Below are 6,496 nucleotides of genomic sequence, written 5' to 3' on the forward strand. Positions count from 1 at the left end.
CCACGGGGCAGGGGGGCGCGCCCTCCCCCCTCGTGGGCCCCTCGTGACTCCACCGACCTACTTCTTCCACCCCGAAAACATCCAGGAGCACCACGAAACCCTATTTCCACCGCCGCAACCTTCTGTACCCTAGAGATCCCATCTTGGGGCCTTTTCCGGAGCTCCGCCAGAGGGGGAATCGATCATAGAGGGCCTCTACATCAACTCCATGGCCCCTCCGATGATGTGCAAGTAGTTTACCTCAGACCTTCGGGTCCATAGTTATTAGCTAGATAGCTTCTTCTTTCTCTTTGGATCTCAATACAACGTTCTCCTCGATCTTCTTGGAGATCTATTTGATGTAACTCTTTTTGCGATGTGTTTGTCGAGACCCGATGAATTATGGTTTTCTGATCAAGTTTATCTATGAACAATACTAGTAAAAATGCCCGTGCGTTGCACCAGGCGGTAAAAAGGGGCACAAGCTGCTTCATGCTGTGTGCTTTTTTTATATCCAGTTCTAATAAACGTCGATAATAAGGTTAAACATGGAAATACCCTTATTTTTAATAAAAGTTAATGTTTTCATGCCCCTTCAGCCCATCAACCGTGCTACAATCTTCAACTTCAATATCAAGCATGCTATCATCAGAGACGCCCGAGTAGTTCCGCTGTAGTGAGAGCGCTCTGCTAATGTTGTGCAGTGCAGCCTGCTTGTACTGCTGCTCTTGCATGCTCAGGCTATCAGGTGTCCGGAAAGAAGAAAAATTATTAGAGCTGCGGGAGCAGCAGCGTCAAGTGCTGACGTGCTCTCAAGGAATCCTTCCGTGTCAGAAAATTCATTCTCTAATTTCTTAGCATAGATAAGATATATATCAATTTCTTAGTCTGTGTTACTACTCATGAATTCTTTTAGCCACTGATGTGGTTAATAAAAAGATCAAAAAGTTCAGCATAACTCAGACCTGAGGTGAGGTGTCAACTCTGTTGTTGCTTGTAATAAATATGGGCAAAGAGCACCGTTTGAGTGGTGCATTATCTCTCCAAATATATAGCGCTTGTACTCAACCATGGACTTCTCGTGTATGATGTAAGGCCAGATTAGCTATATGAACTTTTTCAAGTAATAATATGACAGCCAGCAAAATTTCACATCAACAAGCTCAAAAGGCAATGTTTCGAATGTTAGGATACGCTAAACAGGAATAGATTAAGACTGCTCCAGTTTAGCTAATTATCACTACACTCTAAAATTAAGAAAAACAATATGGTGAAATGTGCGAGCTTGACTATAAATTGTGCATTAGAAACATGACAAAAAAAACCTCTCCAATAAAAGGGAGTAGATCCATAAAGAACACACATGAGTAATTCAAATTATGAATTGGACAGAGTTTTTCATGGTTGCTCAGCATAGCAAATGAAAATAGCACCTTATCATATATTGGGTCTTCAATAGAATCGAATACATGGTCACAATATTCCTGAGATTGATGGTTTTTGAACTTTATAACAATAATAAGAGGACCACAGCAGCAACTGAAAGGTTTGCTACGAACCTATAATTTGCTTGCTCCTGAGAAGATAAAACCGACATAAAACTGATTATCATCCTGCAATAATTAAAATCAAGACTCCTAGGTCCCAGCAAATTACCATGCTAAAAGGAAAAAATACTAAAACTCAAGAGCAACTGAAATTAGAATGTAACAACAAATAGTTTTCCATTATCCCATTCCAAGTTCAGCACAGATTACCTCTTTTGGTTGGTCCCCCTCATCGAGGATAAGTAATGTTCAGAAGGGCTTCTTTTTTCCATAATCAGGCATGCAAATTAATTTCCCTTCCGATGGAAGGATCATCCCTTGGTGAGCCTCGCCTTTTCTCTAGTAGGTTGGCAAAGCATGGTTTGGCAGCCGGGGTACACCACCAAAGTCTGACAGTTGCTGAACACAGTCGTTCTGTGAGAAAAAAATATAGTAAGTTGGATTTAGGCATGGAAGAGAGATAATTAACAATTATATCAGATTATGTAAAGACCCCATGGACAGGTAAGTTGATTTAGCCGAGCGCAGTGCAGGTTCCGTGTAGATTTCTAAGCTAGATTTGCCTTGCGTTACATAGATTGCCTATTTCGTGGACTGTGAATTAAGTGCTTTGGCTGGACCTGCGCAGATGGATGATGCATACAACTCCCAGTCTAGGAGCTTTGCGGACTGTGAATTAAGTGCTTTGTGCTTGCTGAACTTCTACTATGCAGCTAGCTTGTGTGAGTCAGAAACAATGTAACTATGCAAGTGATCTATATTTTTTTAATAAGAACAGAAACATATCAAATGATGGTATTATGGTTAAAGAAAAGGACTACTCCAGGAACGAGATATTAGACCAATACCAAAGCACACTATCAGCTAAACCAAAAGAAAATGTACCTGCAGGAAACTACTGCAAATTACTTAGCTTTGATGCAAAAATTTCCCTATTTTTTCAAGTGCACATCTATGTCTTGCATTTGAGGATAATGACTGAGAACAATTATGTTGAAACTAATCCAGATTAATTAGGAGTACAAAAGCAAATCTCTCATGCTTTTCTAATAGAAAAGTGCAGAATTTGTATGGCAATGACATCTATTAGTGTATAGAAAAGGATATATAGAGAGGTCTGGTCACAGAGGCATCTCCATGAGCTGTCTTTACCCTCAGAGATTTAAACAAACTGTTATTGCACACAATCCAACCTCAAAATAGGAGAGCAAAAGAATGCTATAGATCAGACTGGAATTTCATGGCTGGGTGAGAAGGCTACATAAAGAACACATGTTATACCTGAGCATGGTTCAGGAGTCCTCGCCGGCCGAGGCGGCTCCCGCATCCTTGAGAGTTGTGGTGTGTGAGTGTGCTCACGTATCGCTGGCCATGGAGACTCCCGTGTTCTCGGAAGTTGCAGCGCCCACATGAGCTCGCGTCATCGCTAGATGCGGTGCCGTCATCATGAATCTGGACCCGCGATGAACGTCTAGAAGAAGGACGACACCATGGTGGTAGCCGCTGGCCTCAGCCCACTTGGACGGCGCCACAGGAAAAACAACTGTTCATAATGATTTACCACAAACATGACAATTTGTTTGGGCACACATCATAGGCAGCTAACTACTCATAACAAACCCTAAACTCCCAAATCCTTGGGCTACATGTGGACAAATTAATTAAGGATCCCTTCACTCAAGCCTCTCATACATCATAATAATCATACACGAGATAAAGAACTGTATATCAGCATTGATGCGGTCACTGCTTAGGCATATTGTCGGACATCATAAGTGCAAACCAGACATGGGGCATTCAAGAGATATTTTCGAGGAGAAGTAGAGCATTAGGCAGAGTACTGCACTCAGATTAGCATAGAGATGCAGGGGTGGCGTAGTTACATGCGAGATGCCGTCCCGAGCCTCACCTAAGCCGCCTCACCACTCTCTCCTCGCTGCAGATTGATATAGTCAAGAATCAAATCAAATTGAATAAAACAACTTTTACAGATTGTACAAGGATGTACCTCAAGTGGGCACGGCTAGCAGGACGGCGTTTCAGTTAAGTCCATGTTCCGGCGAGATTGGAAGGGCTTGACAGCATGAGATTGGAGGTTGAGGAGGCTTCAGGTGGCGCCGGAGAAGATTGGTACGGATGGGGAGGGGAAAGAGAATAGGCGGATGGCAGAGAGGCGGCGCGCGGCAGTGGCGGCGGATGGCCGGAGAGGCCGCGTGCGGAGGCGGCAGCGGCGTACCCGTACGCATCGAAGGCGAGCCCTCGTGCTCGTGTGTGCCTGTGTTTTTCTTTTACAATTCTGCTCGCTCGTGTGTATTTCTTCTCCATTGTAAGGCCCAGGCCCACCCACGAAACGTTTTCTCTACAGACTTAAAATAGCACTGCGGGTTGAATACGTAATTTATGAGGGATTTTTTTATAAAAATACCGCGACGGTGAACCCGAGAGACTCAACCCGTGCTTTATTATTACTAGCAAAAGGGCCCGTGCGTTGCACCGGGGGAACGAAATCACATGCCCCTAACCCAATAAGAATCGATCTTAGAAATAGTCATGTAATAAGAGTCAATCGGTACACCCACCACAGCTTTTGATCATAGCGTCTTAAACATAGTGGTACACTTAATTCAGAAGCCGCAACAACTACCAAGAAGGCAACCATCTCGTATGAGGTCTTCCACTGTGTTACAGGTGCCAAATTGTCTAGAAGGTTGCCATCTCACCACCAATGCCAAATGAAAAAGTTATTACACCGGCTTCACATCATATGGCACGGCCCAGACTGAAAGAAGGAACCCAGGTTTAGATAAAACGCTATATAAAATCATCACTTGAGCATCTCAAGCGAGTTCTTCGTCCGCCGAAAATTCCCTTTGTTCTCCAAATCAATTCTTTCCGTGGTTGAAACCACCACCCCATCATATTTTTATGTTTAGTCTATCACACATAGTTTAGTAGCACAGCATAGAGAAAAGCACAAATGTATTTAGAATTGAAAGTAAATATAAGAAGCATGACTATATTGTTGGAGATTATTAATCCAAGTCATATAGAAAATAGAAGTGTTGAAGCAGTCTGTACACAAAGTTGCAAACCCATCCGGATGAAGTAGTCTATAAGTTAGTTACGGATTGTAACAAGCTGACGTTAAAACTGAAACCAGAGCAGACACACAATTTCTCTCTCAAAAAAAATATGATTATTATAGCCGACTACATGAATTTATAAAAAGAGAAGTGAAAAAAATATCAAGTTACAGGTGAATAAATTACAACTACAGATTTAATAGTCCTCCTCATGAGTCGATGACGAGTGCGAGAAGCAGGCTTCTCCCTGCCAGCACGACACATAACCTGCCTATAATTTCACCCTTGTTTTATATTTGATCTTTTAACCTATAAATACCCTACGTTCCACTAACTTGCATATTTTATAACGTTTTCTTATTTTATTTTATGCATATTCATTTCATCATGCCATTTATAATGCTTCACACCAAATTAAAAACTATGAAATTTTTCAGAAAATCATTTAATCTTTCCTTCCATTTTATACAATTGCTTTTCCAAATTCCTTTTTGAGCTTTTCAAAAAATCAAATGCCTTTTTATACTTCAAGTTTTGTCCCCAAACTTTTCCAATCACCATTTTATTACTTTACCAAGGTCCACCAAAATTTTCAACATATTTGGATACTTCTGAAACTTTGTCCTAGTTCTAACCTATCTGAATAAATCAAATGTGTTTGAATTTAAACCTTGTATTGCCCACTTCTAATTTTCTTGGAAGAAGCACATTTTTGCGAGTCCAGGAAAAGTAGCACCTTGCCAAAACCCCATTCCTAATCCTCTCTCTTTTTTACTCTTTATCTATTTATATTTAATAAACAGAGAAAATGTGAGAATTAGGGGGGTGAGAGAGAGGGAGTCAACAACGCAGTATCTAAACTGGCCGCCCATTCGGCCTAAGGTCCAGCCCAGCCACACCTTAACGTAACCTAGCAATCCAATCTGTTCTAAAAAAAAGAAAGCAATCCAATCGATTCCTGGACAGCTTCGATTCCTTTCTCCTACCTCGCGACGTCAGGGGAGGCGCCCCACGCGCGCGCCCGATCCCCGGCACTGGCCGGTTCCGCCCCATCCCGGCGAGGTTGCGCCGCCGTCGGCCTCGCTCTTCCTCGCCTCACCTCAGTGCTCCTCCTCTCCTGCTTCATCGCGGCACCATGGCCAAGCCGCTCGCCTCTGTCCCCATGACGCGCATGGTCACCACCGCCGCGGCTGTGCCCTGCACCGCGCCACCGCAGCCTCGTCTGACCTCATGTCGCCGCACCGCCCCTCCTTTCTCACTTCTCTCCCTCACCTCCATGTCCCCTTTCTGCCCAGGAGCGGCGGATGCCATGGATCCGCCCGGGAAGCCACACTCCGGCCTTCCTCGTCGTCATCGGCGACCCCCGCCTCGCCACCCGTCTCCGGATCAGCCTCCCCAGCCCCCGTCGTGCACGTATTCGGCCCCTGCAAGCTTCAGCCGCCGCCGCCGTTCTACATCAAGCAGCCCCAAAACGAGAGCAACGCAGGGTTGAATACTCAAAATCTCAAGGTTCTTTTTATAACAATGAAACGTTTTCTCGGAAATATCCACTTAAGAAGGTACTGCGGGTTCAATTACTGAAAAACACAAGGGCTTTTTTGCAAAAGGTGCGCGACGGTGAACCCGGAGACCCAATCTGTGCTTTATTATTAGGGAGAGATTATTATTATATTACTAGCACAAATGTCCGTGCGTTGCAACGGGAGAAAACATTGATCATGAGAAACTGTGTCGTGGGACAATGGACGCTCATGAGAAAAAAAGATGGATCATTTGAGAATTGCGCATGAGCTCATGACATGGGGCCGGTATTACTCCGAGTAAATTTATGTTTCTGAACCAGAAAAATTAGCAATATCAATAATCTTAAGTAATAGTAGCAGCAAA

At 43.5% G+C, this 6,496-nt stretch overlaps 1 long non-coding RNA gene across 4 annotated transcripts; it reads right to left on the reverse strand.

The window, feature by feature from the left end:
* Positions 1–1,122: 1,122 nt before the first annotated feature.
* On the reverse strand, positions 1,123–3,804 carry LOC119316603. Of its 4 annotated transcripts, none has more exons than XR_005153102.1 (4): positions 3,535–3,804; positions 3,410–3,462; positions 2,808–3,069; positions 1,123–1,940 (listed from the first exon to the last, which is right to left on the reverse strand). It is a non-coding gene; the product is annotated as an uncharacterized LOC119316603 (long non-coding RNA). The 4 variants fall into 4 exon arrangements; XR_005153100.1 differs by having other exon boundaries at positions 1,123–1,555; positions 1,737–1,940; positions 2,808–3,462; XR_005153101.1 differs by having other exon boundaries at positions 1,123–1,592; positions 1,737–1,940; positions 2,808–3,462.
* Positions 3,805–6,496: the final 2,692 nt, after the last annotated feature.

Source organism: Triticum dicoccoides, chromosome 6A, assembly GCF_002162155.2.
Source record: "Triticum dicoccoides isolate Atlit2015 ecotype Zavitan chromosome 6A, WEW_v2.0, whole genome shotgun sequence".
Lineage (NCBI taxonomy): Eukaryota > Viridiplantae > Streptophyta > Magnoliopsida > Poales > Poaceae > Triticum > Triticum dicoccoides.